General features: G+C 34.8%; 1 pseudogene; it reads left to right on the forward strand.

Moving 5' to 3' along the window:
• The first annotated feature begins 5,216 nt into the window (after positions 1 to 5,216).
• LOC120201024 lies at positions 5,217 to 14,373 on the forward strand (annotated as a pseudogene).
• The last annotated feature ends 1,166 nt before the right edge of the window (positions 14,374 to 15,539 follow it).

Raw genomic sequence — 15,539 nt, forward strand, 5'->3', positions numbered from 1 at the left:
TTGGCATGATATAAGCATATTAAGCTTATTATTTGGAATTAATTAGGGATGCCCAATGATGAATGCATAATTTGATTGCCTAGGCCAGATTATCTTTAAGACTGTCGAAAGAAGAGAACCAACCCTTGGCCTGATTCTTTGAAAATTTATAAACATGATTGTAGGTTGTCTCTGCTTAAGGTAATCATTAAATTTTTTAGGAAAGAACTTTTTGCTTGACGAGACATCGAAAAATTTTAAGTTTAAGGTCGAACTCCCTAGTATTTAAAACTTGAAAAATAAAAGGGACACACCTCTATGTAATGGCATAATTAGAAAACTACATAAAAACTAAGAGTTGTCGAGGCATATGAGTGAATGAAAGTAGTCACATGATGACTCTACCCGACTAGCTTGGGGGTGGAAGGTATGCTTCTTTTCACTTAGAGTGTGGGAGGGTAGGTGTGATAAGCTGACTCCAAAAAAAAAGTTGATAAATAACTAGGAGTGAAAACCGAGCCTGACAAATAATTTGACGCCTTGACAAAACAGAAGTACTTAATTTAAGTTTTCTATTTACTTTAATGTATAGACTGATTACAATCACGTACACACAATAATAAGGGATCCTTACTAGGGAAGGTACGTGACTGATATGACAGTCAAACATGTTGAGGCCAAAATTATGCTCAGGGCTGAAATTTCAAACCACGTGATTTTCTTAATACTGTTTTGCTATGACAATCTTAATTTTTTCTAGCCACTGTCCATTGCTTGAGGACAAGTAATAGCTTAAGTTTGGGAGTGTGATAACTCCATAAAAAGACTCTATTTCTAGTCTTTTTACTTAATTTATTGCTCGTCTAAACAAAGAATGTACAACATATTAGTTGCATTTAGGTTATACTTGTTTGTGGTAGATAAGTTTTGCTTCGACAAAATTTACTAAGGAATAACATTTCAGTCGCGACAAAGTAATTCGCAAGGGCCAGTGGAATAGAGAAGTTAAAGAAAGTGAGGAGCAGATTTATCTTGCCAAGGCAAGGTTTATCTTGAAAGTCTGAAGTGGATATGACGAATCGCCTATGTCACATGCCAGCTGTATGACTTCCCTCACGTGTAAGCAAGCCATCAAGATTCTGACAACAGCCAACCATCTTTCCTTTTTTAGCATGGACAAGACAATAACATGTATCTAAGGAATCTTCACTTATGCGAAACCCTAGGAGATTTCCATTTATAAATACCCAACCACAGCCGCTAACGAGAGAGGCAAAGAAGTTAGAAGAGCTTTAACTGAAGCGTGAGCAAGCAACTGCAGTGCTTTCTTACCGTTTACTAACCGACCGCCCTTGGTGTCCTCCATAGCCAGGCTGTAACAGACTAGCGGTCAGGCTTCGAGAGAGGTTGGCCGCCAGGGCAGGCGCGGTGTTGATCAGAATTGTCACGACAGATCCCCTAGTTTTGGGAGTCGTTCTTCCTTTGTTCTTAATTTCTTTACTTGTTTGGGGTTGTATCAAAACGATGATACTTTGGTTGACTTTTTGATAACACCATGAACTGACTTACTTGGTGTTAATCTTTGTTTTGCTTAAACAGTTATTTTCTGCTTTATGAATGACAAGTTATGATTTTTCTCATGATTGTTTTATTCATTGTTTAAATATTTTTCCTTGACACTGTTAGAGCTTCGAGATATTGCCTGGGGTCTTGGTGAAACACATCTTGATAATGTAAGAGCGTCGAGAGATTACTGTTTGTCTAGATATTGATTCTTAGATTCGAGAGAATTAAGATAGATCTACGTGAATAATGGAATAGATCCGGGATAGTGATGTTCTAACTTGTCTACCTTAGAGATAAAGAGAGGGTTTCAATCGACTAAAATGGATAGACGCTAGAGTACGATAGACAACGATTATAGTTTACACTGAGAGGTATTACTACAACAGCAGTCTGACAAACCAAGGGTTGTATTTAACGCTGAGTAGTATTGTCATAACAACCGTCTAAGAATACTCAGTAATCCTATCGGGCAGTTTAGGCATATCATAATAATTCATTCTAGACTTAGAATAATTGTTTGTCATAACAAAAGATTAGAATAAGTGCTCTGTGATAAGTCTGAATATTTGAGGTTATTTCGAACATATTTGAATGAACGTTTACCTTTGCTTTATTTTAATTCGATAGTTTTGCATATTTAATTTGTCTCGATCAAACTTTTCTACAACCAATCTTTATAATATTTCCTAGTTTAGCTTTATTACTAATAGTTTTCTAGTTCGACAAGATTCCAGGAATTAGCTTGTGACATCTAGTTATGGTTGTGGTAAAACTTAAGAAGAATCGACCAATCCCTGAGGAGACGATAACTCACTTACCCTATATTACTTGATTCGATTGTGTATACTTGCACAGAATTTCTTGCCTTAGCATATACATTTACAAGCGATAAAAAATAATGCAATTTAACATTGTAAATAGACTCATCGCAAGTCTTATTTCCTATATCTCCATATATTATAGTAGTAAGCACTCACCTTAGCCTCACTTGGTCAAAGAAAAACACTTAGCACTCTAGATAGATCTTACAACTTTGAATCGTCCGGATCTTGCATTCGCTCAATATCTACATAAATATACGGTCTAAATAAAAATCAGAATTCATAATACTATAAATCAATCCCCAATAACTTAAGCTAAATGAAGCACTTAATTCATCATTTCACTTTAAATAGTATCTGTACCCAAGGTCCAGTACCGATACTTCTACACTATACTTCAGTAGTATCGATACTATACTTCAGTATCGATACCCATTCTTGATTTTGAAATTTCATCTCTCAAAATGGTACTGATACTTATACATTAATATCAATATCCTTGGTATCGATACCCTTCCTTTGGTATCGATACAACACTACTGATTTGCAAAACTTCATATTATGGTATCGATACTAGAAGATCAATATCGATACCCAAACCCATATCTCCCCTATTTTTTCCTGGAAATATCGATAATGTTCATCCAATACCGATACCCCTTGCCCAAAACTTATTTCTTTTAACCTGAAAATTTGCCAAAACTTACTTAACTTCCACTCTTTTAACTCCTTTCAAATCATTTAACAAAAATATTCTTATTAAAACTAACTTATATTACTTAAATATTCCTTAACATCCAAAATCCCACTTCAATACTTGGATCTAAAAATCACACCATATTTTCAAACATGTTCTTAATCCTTTCTAATACCTTTAACTTCTTAATTAAACCCTTGACAAGTCAAATATAACTTTCAAATCCAATTCCTAAACATTTCTCATCCATTCACTCATAAACCCTCTTTACAAATTTCCCCATAACTTATCTATATTTTAGTTTTAAACACCATTAAACTTTTCTTAAGCTTATGTATCACCCAAAGACCAAAAACGAAACTTAAAATTCAAGAAATAATTAACTTGTAAAGAACTCACCATTGAAATGGAAACTCACGACTAAAGGAAGAAGAAGAATAAGATAAATACACCAACTTTCCAGATACTTCTTTTCTTCCCACTTCTTTGAAAATCAAGTCCCTCGTAACTTTGATTTGTTTAGTCTCCATTATTATTTACCTTTGGTGTTGGCAATTTATCGAACACCTGTGAATCATCATGTTTTTGCTCACACTTTTTATTAGTCAGAATCTGTAAAATGTGCTCCACATCTCTATGCTGCAACGCCATTTTGGATTCCAACATACTCAACCGACTGTCCTGCGTCTACCACTATTTAGGAGGGGAGGACTCATCGGCTGTTTGCTTGACCAACTTTGTCAAGTACTCAATTTGTTTTTGTATTGCAGACAAATCAGTGGAATCACCCATCGTTTGATTCTTCTTTGACATACCCAAGCTTTAGAATGCCAAGAATAATGGCTCTTTATACCAATTTGTTATGACCCTTGAGAAATAGAGAAGTTGAGATCGAAGAAGTATAATAGAAAAGATTAATGAAGTAGAGGAAATATTGAAGAAGAAGAAGAAGAGATAAGATTTCATTAATAAACTTTCCATGATTTGTGCATTACAATTCTTAGCCTATATAATTTGATAATGGAACAAAGCCTATTATTTTTACACAGATGTCCTAAATTGTCTTCTAGTGAAACGACCTAATCATCAACTATTGCTTGGTATAATTATGCTTATGGGCTTCTCTGAATGGATCTTCACCTTTGGGTCATTTGCTTTATTCTAAACTAGATTCCTATCTTCACCAAATTCCCAATGTCGTCATTTTTTCGTTGGTAATATTAACTCCACTTTCCTAATTTCCATTTTTCCAATTTCTGTCTATAAATACCTAACCCTTAATTTATCCCCATTTTTGTTTTTCTCTTAACTTCGATCATGACTGGATTTTGAAAATTTCCTACCTATTTTCGCAAAATCAATTATATCTCAAATCTTTTTATGAATAATTTAGTTAATTAAGTCATCTAACTAATGATTTTAGATTTACGAATAATAGTGGTAGAAACGGATAGAAAGGGATGTCTGTCGATTTTTAATCGAGGTTTAAGTTTGGGTGATGCTTTGTCGATGGTACCACATATATTTGAATTTATTAATCATGATTGTAGTTTACACTTTCGGTATGTTCTCTACGAGGGCAATGTGATTGCAGATGGAATGACTAGATTGATATGGAGTCGTTCGTTTGGTGACAATCTCCCATGGTAGGTTGTATCTTTGCTCAAGCATAAGCGATTGAGGCTCGTTTGTCGGAGCTTCTTTCATTTTAACGAAAAAGTTTTTCTGTGTCTTGTAAGTGAGACAGATTCTTAATATCCATGGGAACTATATTAAACATGTTATCATAAATCTTGCTCCATAGCCGTTAGGTGAACGATGACGGAGAAAATGAACAACAATAGGGATGTGCAACTCAAGTAGGGAACTAGGATTTGAGAAGAAAACATATAAAAAAAAAGAGTAAATTAAACTTGTCTCTAAATTACTTTAAGTTTAAAAAAATTATAATTAATATTTTATCTAAAGTTTAAGAATTAAAATAAAAATTAATCTCTTTTACTAATGTATAAAAATTTAATACTGTAATGATAATGTAACCAAAATTTAAGTTTTTGTTTTCGAAGTTTATAAGTAGAAATGACCTTACTTTTTAATATTTTTAATGATAATGTAATGATTTTAGTATACTTATTTTGAAATTTAAAAGTACACCGACGGCAGACAATGTTATTGTTCTTTTCTTCATTCTCACGTTGTAAAGGCTGAAACAAGCTTGCATCTTCATAAAGAAGGCATCTGGTTTACATCTCACTAAGCTCCATCCTCTCACTGAGACTGAGTCCATTAATCTTTTGGTTAAGCCTTGTATTAACTCCCACTTCTTCTCATCACAGACCTTCCATTTTTAGCTTCAACCCAATGGATAAACTCCTTGAGCTAGCACGTTCCCAGGACCCAAAGGACCGCGAAACAGGGGCTGAGCTTCTTCTCTCTCTTCTCCACTCTTCCACTAGACCCTTGTCTTCTTCCGACGTTGAATCTGTCGTTTCAACTTGTCTTGACCTTCTCAATGACCCATCTAACTTAAACGCCTCTTTGGGAGCTCTCCAGTGTCTAGCATCTGCCGCCGTGCTCTCACCTGACCATTTGAAGCTGCATTTTGATGGGGTTTTGCCAGCAATTGTGGAGTGTTTAGGGGATGATAAGCAACCTTTATGTGATGCGGCTAGAGGGTTGTTGTTAACTTTCATGGAGGTTTGTTGGTTTCTTTTCTTTTATGGAATAAGAAGTGATTTGAAATGCAATTAGCTATTTAATACCTTGGAGTTTTCTGGGGTTTCTAATTGTTTCTCCAAGAGCAGTTCAGTTTTAGCCTAAGGTTTTACTATCATTTTTCCTTCGTTGCTTGATGAATACTTGATTTGGTCAAGTTCAGTTTCACTTTTGTACCAGTCTTTATCAAATAATCTTTTCAAGTGATTCAGTTAATACTTATTTTGATTTCTATCCTAAGATCATTTCTTTTAATCAATTAATACTTCAAATGTTTCCTATAAGGGCAGTTATCTTTTAGGGTGTTAGGGTTTTACTATTCTTTTTGCTTTTGAATTATGGATTTTTCGTTTTTTGTTTGTTTGTTTGTTTTTCTCTGGTTGATTAATACCTGATTTGGTCAAGCTCGGTTTCACACTTATACTAGTCTTTATCAATTAATGTTTTCGAATTCAAGTAAAAGTCTTCAATTTTATCAATTTAATTATATCCTTTTTTCCCTTAATTTTCATTTGGCTTTATAATTCTTTTATTTTTATTTTCCCTTCGAACTTGATACTCTCATCGGGATCGGGAGTGCAAAGTGTCTTCCCACTGCATCTAACACTTGCTGGTGGATAAGGCTTCTTTTTTTAACGGAAAAAAAATCTTGCTGTAGGTTGATTTGTTCTGCTTTTGGCATAATAATGGATAATAGGCTTCAATTTGATCTCATCCATTGATTTCTATTTTATGTATTGATTTTTTTTCCAGAATGTTAATATACAGATTTTGATAAGAGCTGAATTTCGCTTAAGCAGCTTTTTCGATTCATACGAGTTCTAAACCTTGTTTTTGATAAAATATCATGCCATTTCTTTGAGTGTCTGATTCCAAACTCTATATTTTTCTGTACAATAGGTGGACCTAATTTGTAGACAGAGTTTGGCCTATTGCCCGGGTGCATAACAGATCTAGAGTTCATGAAGAGTTTATGAGGATCGTCACTTCTGCTATCACTGCTCTTAGATCAATGGAGTTCATGAAGGCTATTCTTCCTCCTATATGTCCATAGGGACTTGACTGTTCAGGAATAATTAACTTTCAGATATAGTGATTTTTGGAAATATCTTATTTTTATGCTCATTGTGATTCTCCCCAACCAGATCTTACAGATGTTGAATGACTCAAATCAGAGCATTAGAGAAGGAGCTACACTCTGCATCGAGGTAATTGCCTTATGAGTTTAGGCAGTTCTCATTAGTTGGCCTAATAGTTTATGTATCCCAAATGCTTCTTCTTTCTCTGAAACTGCAGTTGTGCATTGAAACACCCCTTCTTGTTATGTATGTGCGTGAATGTGCCTATAGATTCGTAAATGCATATTTATGTAAATCTATGTTTGTGTCTGTGTTTGTGTGTGTTATGATTCTTTACAAAACCTATTTACCTTTCCAACTACAGGTGTGATTTGGTGTCCCCCATCACCTCTAGGCCTCCATTGTTTTTGTCCTACAACAAGTCATTAAGTTAATATGAACTTGGTCACGCCTCTTTTATTTTGTTTTGGTTTTAATTTTTTTTCTCTAAATAAGAAATATGAGAATTGCTTGTTGGAATGCTAATTGTTTCTGGGAGTGAGTAAGATGAAAGAGGCATATCTACATTGTGCCACTAAAGTTCCTAATCGCATGTTTCATGCAACTCCTTATACTTTTTGTGGTCTATTTTTTTCCCTTGAATTATAGACTATATACTCAGCTTCATAATCCCTAGGATCAGATGAAGAAATGCATGATGCAGGTTACTTTATTTAATTAATTGTTTATTTTCAGGAAACGTACATGCAGTTTGGAAACAAATTTCTTGCTGAACTCCAACAAAATGATCTTCCTTCATCAGTGGTAATGTTATGTATTATTTATTTTGGCTATTTCTTGGTTTCTTCTAAGCACTATTATGGTGATGGTAATAATTTTAAGTTTGGCTTTCATCTCCAGTTGGGTGTTTTTTCTGAAGTTAAATAATGGCTTTTGGATCCTTAATACGATTATATATATATATATATATTAAGGTACATGTCAGAGTTACATCATAGGTTCAAACCAATATGAACTTGTTGGAAAAATGAACTGATAACTATTTGGTGGTTTCCTGTGATTATTGTTCTCATAAAGTGCAAATCCTTAACTGCAGTTTGGAGATATTAATATCAGATTGTATATTAAGGTACATGTCAGAGTTACATCATAGGTTCAAACCAATATGAACTTGTTGGAAAAATGAACTGATAACTATTTGGTGGTTTCCTGTGATTATTGTTCTCATAAAGTGCAAATCCTTAACTGCAGTTTGGAGATATTAATATCAGATTGCAGCAGATAGAGCCTAAGGTTTTCAGTTTCAATGGACTTATGTCATCTTCTTCTGAACCAGTTGATTCCGCCAAGGCAAACCGAGCAGAGATCAATAGTAAGAAAAAGGACTCCTTTATAGAGATATCTGTTTCTGGAGGTCAGCATGCATATAGCACAGTTCATATACAATGCCAAAATATGATTCACTGTGTTTAAATTTTCTCCTAGTGTTTTTTTTTTCTAGGATGTATAATGTTTCACATGATATCATTGGGAAGTTGGCTACAATATCCCTAAATTTTTTGATTATGCCACTAGAAATAAAGTTTTGAGGATGTATATTGCTTGAATTTCCCGTGTATGACACATATTCAGACAAGGGAACGGAAATATGACCTTATGAGGATCCTCTAAATAAATGGAAAAACTTAAAAAAAAATTGAACATCCCTTGTCCGAAACATACTTGTATACACTTACTTACACCTGAGTTCGAGTAACATAGTTTTGGATTTTTTCTTTTTCTTTTTTTTCCGTTTGATTTAATTTAATGTTTCCACTTCAAAATTGATTCATGAAGTATTAATGTTGTTGCCACTTATGTAGGTTATTATGTGATTCCTTTTGTTATAATTCTTGTTTACCTTAGGTTCGAGCACTTTCTGTGCTGTATTGCTGTCAAATTAATTAGGTTACATTGGCATGACTCACTAATATGCTTATTTAATGTGTTATAGGAGAGATTGACTTTACAGATAAGCTAGTAGTTCCGGTTACTTTAAACTCTGAAAAGGAGCTAATAAGAGAGATGGAGAAGATTGCATGTATGCTTTCAGCGGAAAATGATTGGTCTGTTCGAATGGCTGCCATGCGGCGAGTTGAAGCTCTTGTTGTTGGAGGTTTGTGTTATTTATCACTCTGTTCATCTTCTCTCTAGTTTACTGAAGCTCAGGTTGTTTGAGCTTGATCATTCTATGTTCAAGCTTGAATTTGTAACTTTTGAGCGCATTTATTTACTACATTGTTGTCCGAGTGCTTGAGTCTTACACTTTCACTATTTGACCCCTTGCTTGTTTTTGGGCCAACATCTTCAGGTTTTTTATGAACTTAAGCTTGTTTGCTAGTTCAAATCAATATAGTTTATTTAATAAAAAAAAGTTATTGTTTTCTGTTGAAGATTAAGCTAAAAATGCTCAGACAGAAAACAAAGACATGCCAAAAATTTAACACTGAATAAGAGCTAATTAACCCTTTCTCCAGTATGTCGGGTTTGGCTATATGGGTATTATTATTCCATTTTGCTTTATGTGGAAAATGTCCTCTGGAAGTACATGAAAGACTGATCGTTTTCAGTTCATGTTTAACCAGGCTTAACGCCTAAGAGTTAAGTTTTGAGTGCTTTTGAGTGCACGATAACTTTGAAATTAGTATTCTTGAGTCTTGTGTTCAACAGTGTGCATGTTTCTTTGAACCAGGAACAAGGATGTTGGTTTTTCTTATGTGTTGAAATTTATACGAACTGCAAATGCATTTATATGCTAAAAGCCTTTTACCATCATGATGGCGTGGGGCTCAAATGAATGTTAAGTATTTAATTCTGTAGTGTTCTTTTATTAGGTGCTTTTGGTTATCCATGCTTTCATGCACTCTTGAAGCAACTTGTTGTACCTCTTTGCACACAGTTATCGGACCGAAGGTCTAGCATCGTAAAGCAGGTTTGTTGAACTTGCCTACAAGGATTGATGACTCAGTAATCCGGCTGTAATCGATAGGGTTACTATGCTGGTTGCCGCTGAAAATCATAATCCTGCCTTTGTCTGAAAAACCCTCTCCATTTGATGATATTTTGCATCAAGCATTAGGAATTTCCATGTCCATGATATGTCTTCTATAATTGTATTTTACCAATATTTTTTGATTCGTTGCATAGATATCTTGGAGGATGCAGTGCTTATTTGCTTTTGCAAATTTCAGCTTCTAATTTCATATTTCCCTGCTGCTTGCCCCATGTAGAATAAACTTTACCCATTTAGCCTAGAAGTATATTACTCTTGACATTGAAGTACCTATGTCTGATCAGCCCCATATCCTGACGTGGGTATGGGGATATGACTCTCCAAATACATGGAAAGCTTAGAGAAAATTGAGCATACCCATATCAGATTTCAAAGAGATTCATGTATCTGACTCTTACACCGAATTCTGAGTAACAGCCTACAGAACATGAAAGGCCATCAGTTAACGTTGATTATAGAATGGATACTAGTACAAACAATCCATAAAATCATAAGAGGTCAAGATATAAGACCAAGTTTTAAATAATAAATGATGTTGTCTTTAAAACTACCAAATAAGTTAGTGTTTCATGCTAACAGATCCATAACTTGTTCCATGCATGAAGTATTGAAAATTCTTTTAGAAAATCAAATAATATTAATAAATAGGAATAGACATAGTAAAGTAAAATTGAATATTTATATGCACATGGGGATTTTAGATAACTAAAATACAAAAACAGAATTATGCATGTTGGAGCTAATTACGAACTTTGTTTAATCTTCAAAACAACTGTTGTTCTCAACTCCTTGTTACCCTCAGGCCTGTCATCTCTTATGTTTCTTGTTGAAAGAGCTGTTGGGGGATTTTGAAGCTTGTTCGGAAATGTTCATTCCGGTAAGAATGTTTCTTTGTCAGATGAAATAAATAGTAAATGTAGCAGCTTTAGCCTGCCCTAACATCCTCAATATGATGTTTACATTTTCTTTTCTTTTAACCTTTCGGTTACTTTTGATTTTCGAGTTTCAAAATTATTACTTGATACCGTTCTTAGGTCCTCTTGAAGCTGGTTGTGATAACAGTTCTCATAATAGCTGAATCCGCGGATACCTGCATCAGAACAGTATGTGCATAGAATATGAAAGTCAACTTCTTTCCCATGTTTACCTTGGTGCATGTATTGATGAATACCTATACTGTACAGATGCTTCGTAACTGCAAAGTTTCCCGTGTACTTCCTCAAATAGTTAATCATGCAAAACATGACCGTAATGCAGTACTGCGTGCTAGGTATTTTATTCAGTCCTTAATCACATATGTATCTTTTTTTTTTGATAAGATTTGAAGGCCTCATTAAAAACCTCCTTCTTGATTAATGGAGTTTTTATGGAAGCTCCTTAATCAGCAGAAGGAGGAAAAGAGTGCCTTAGAAACTTCATTAAAGAAAATAAGAATTACACCCCAACAAAAGATAAGACAAATGTCCCTTACAAAGAGCAACAACCCCCTTCCGAACAATACCCAGAAACCCAATCGACCCACGCTTATAACATAAAATTCAGCCTATACCAGCCTTAGCTAAAGTATCAGCATCCATATTTGCTGTCCTTGCAACCCATCTAACAACCCCAAAAAATTCTAAGTTTAACAACTATATCTCTAACAATAGAAGCATACACAACTGGATAAGAATCAACATTGTTAATCCAGTCTACTACTACCCTGCTATCACTCTCAACAATCAGCCGATCTTTAACCATCCCTTGGATAGATGCAAAGTAAGAAAAACCCCTTTGAATAGCTTTAAGTTCCATCAATGTTGGAGGTCCCGAACCCGCAGAGTCCTGAAAAGATCCTAGTATAGCACCTGAATGATCCCTTAAAATACCTCCAAGACCACATCTCTTCCAATCACCACTAGTGGTAGCATCCACATTCAGTTTTATGAAGCCCATAGAGGAGGTAACCAAGGGATAATAGAAGACTTCAGAAAATTGTAGGATGAATAAGAATCCCCTATTGAAGGGACAAAAATTAAGGCATCCTTAGGAATAGAAATATCCTTGTGCTTAGCTAGGAACCAAGTAGCAAGCCTAACTTTTGCTAAGAAGAATAGTTCTGTCTGATCAAGCTTCCCCTCTTCAAAAACAATAAAATTTCTGATTTTCCAAATGGTCCAAATAACTGCCCCAGGAATGAATGTCCATATAACCGAATTTGATTTCAATTCGTCCCAAGTTAATCACATATGTATCATAAGTACGGATCCTCTCACAACCCTTATTCACAATTACAGATAATGTGAGTACTCTCTTCTGATGCTGGAGTAATGGGTCGATGTACCAGAAATACAGAGATCAGTTGATCTTTTTGAGGATCTAATAAAATGATGTATAGCTCATGCAATGAGTGAGGTATTCCTTCAAAAAAAAATTCTTGTTGAGGCTCTATATCCCATTCTTGTACAGCAACCTCTATTTTTGGTTATTTCATACTCCAATTTCAGTTTCAATAATCATTTTGTGACATCTCTTAGATTTTCAGTTTCAATTTTGGGTTGTTAGATACACTAATTTTCAGATTCAAACGTGAGTATGGGGATATGATCTTCCAAGATCCCTCCAAATACATGAAAATAATTAGAAAAAAAATCATCAAAAGGTAAAAGTAAAGAAAGGTTGTAATGTAATTGAAATTTACTTCTAGGATTAGGCTAAGATTATGGTTTTTTATATGTTATAAAGAGTTATTCACTGCTAGGTCTAGGTGAAAAAAATTTAAAAGTCACTCTTAGAAGCATATATTTGTTGGTGCTACATTATATATATTTATATATAAATTATGCTCAATGATGTGGTTTATCTTCGATAATCTTTGGAAATGAAAAAGGTGCGATCAAATGCTAGACGTTGCTACAAATTGTTTAAGATTATGGTTTTTTATATGTTATAAAGAGTTATTCACTTCTAGGACTAGGTGAAAAAAATTTAAAAGTCACTCTTAGAAGTATATATTTGTTGGTTATGCATTATATATATTTATATATAAATTATGCTCAATGATGTGGTTTATCTTCGATAATCTTTGGAAATGAAAAAGGTGCGATCAAATGCTAGACGTTGCTACAAATTGTTCAAGAAAACTTGGCCGGAACGTTCTCAACAACTATTTATGTCCTTTGATTTAGTTATCCAAAGGGTATAAACTTCTTTCTTTTTTTTCATCTTTTTGGATTTCCAATTTTAATTGATTGGTAATTTTATCAAATAGATGATAAACGATGAAGATGGGACCACACAAAGACGCCATCCTTCTCCCTCAGTTCGAGTAAGGGATGTCCGTAAATCCCATAAGGCCTTCCAAGCACCTTCTTCGACAAATTTACCTGGAACTGTAACTATAACCGTTACCATAGTGGATCGAAATAGGGTTGTGCCAGTAGGTTTTCCTTTATCTGCTGGTCCATTTGTCCTTGAAGTAAAGTCACATCGAAATGGTTCTGAAAGAAGATCTGAAAACATGCAACATGCAAACAAACAGAGGGTGCCTGCTATAGGAAACACGCTTGCTGGTTTAAATATATTTGAGAAACACAGTTTTCAAAAGCAGCAGTCAGATAGCTTGGATTTAGGTATATGCCAAGTACCTCAAAAAGTTTATTGAGAGTTTTCATATCTGTCACGCTCATCGAGAAAGTTTTTCCTTCGCTACTATGTTCCTTAACGTGGATGAAAATTTTCTGTGGTTCCTAATGTAGGACTTGACCTTCCTTCTGCTAGTGGCCTCCATTTTCCCCCTATTGTCACTGCTTCAGCTGTTACTGCAAATGCTATTTTTACCGACTCAACAGTTAAAGGTAGGAGTTCCTTTGTCCATTTCTACGCAATTCCAAGGTTGAAGATTATTTTTTCCTCTGCTTCAATCTAACCATTGAATATTTAGCTTGTTTGTTGTTGAAATCAGGGAAGTAAGCTTCTGAGAAACTTGGAGGTGGCTTCATGGAAGAGCACTCTGATGATAGGCTTGCCTGGAAATCTGTGGATAAGCACATTGGCAAACAGTATGCAGAGACCTCTTCTAAAGATGCCAATTTTAGGGACTCCTGAGGTAATATTATTCCAAACTTCCAGAGGCCGCTTTTAAGAAAGAATATATCTAGTCGAGTTTCTGGAAATAGTAAAAGCTTTCTCGATGATAATCAGATATTACATGGTGAATCAAACTACAAGAATGGCCCATCATCACTCCAGGAGGCTTTGACAGAGAGTCTCAATCCGAATTCTAATTGGTTTGCTAGAGTTGCAGCTTTTAATTATGTCCGATGTCTGCTGCAGCAAGACCAAAAAGGTGTCCAAAAAGTTACACATAATTTTGAGAAAGTCATGAAGTTGTTTTTCCAACACTTGAATGATCCACACCATAAAGTTGCGCATACCGCTCTCTCAGTCCTTGCAGATGTAATTCCAACATGTAGAAAAATGTAGAAAACAATGTAAGTCTCTGTTATTTCATTCTTATCTATTTCAGTAGGACATATTATATCTTTATATACAAATTATGTCTCTAAACTAGGAAACTCTAAGTTAGGAAAGATACTAATCCTAGGAGATTTAATCCCTTGAAATAAGGGATTGAAAAACAGAAAGAATAATTACATAATCTCTTAACTTAAGGGATGGAACAACTCATTTCTATAATTCCTACAACCTTACACTTACATAACCTACACTCCCACTCAAACTAGTGTATATATGTTGTATATACCCAGTTTGAATGATAGCTCATCGAAAGTCACTCGTGGAAGGGTTTTGGTGAAGATATCTGCCAGTTGTTTCTTCGTTAGAATGTACTGCAGTTTTACAACTTCATTGTTGACCTTCTCGTAAATAAAATGTCTGTCTATCTCAATGTGCTTCGTTTTATTATGCTGCACTGGGTTTTTTTGCTATACTCATAGTTGATTGACTGTCACTAAAAATCTCAAAATTCTTCTTGTCATCTAAGTCTAGTTTTGTGAGCAGTCTTTTAATCCACATTCCTTCACAGATTTCGAGAGCCATTACTATAAACTCTGACTCAACACTACTTCGAGAGACAACTGCTTGTTTCTTACTTCTCCAAGTCACCAAATTACCCCAAACGTAGGTACAATAACCACTAACTGACATTCTATCAGTTAATTCACCTCCCCAACTTGCATCTGTGTAAACCTTCACTGTTCTGTCTTGATTTTTCTAAATATAAGTCCAGCTCCTGGGGTAAACTTCAAGAACCTTAGAATTCTGTTAACAACTTCCAAATGTTCTTCTCGAGGATCACTCATATGTTGGTTGCCAATGCTCACTGAGTATGCAATATCAGGCCTGGTCAGTAAAAGGTAGATCAACTTCTCAACTAACCTTTTGTAGGTTTCCTTGTTTACTGGATTTCCAATCATTTCCTTGCAAAACTTCAAGCCTGGCTCCATTGGAGTTTCAACTGGTTTGCAGTCGAGCATCCCAGTTTCTGCAAGAAAATCCAAAACATACTTATGATGTTTTATGACCAGCCCTTCCTCGGACCTTGCGATTTCCATACCCAAGAAATAACTCATACTCCCTAAATCCTTGGTTCCAAACTCCTTTGCAAGATCCATCTTTAGCTTTTCTAT

This window comes from Hibiscus syriacus, unplaced genomic scaffold (assembly GCF_006381635.1).
Source record: "Hibiscus syriacus cultivar Baekdansim isolate YM2019G1 unplaced genomic scaffold, ASM638163v2 tig00006753_pilon, whole genome shotgun sequence".
In the NCBI taxonomy this organism is placed as follows: Eukaryota; Viridiplantae; Streptophyta; class Magnoliopsida; order Malvales; family Malvaceae; genus Hibiscus; species Hibiscus syriacus.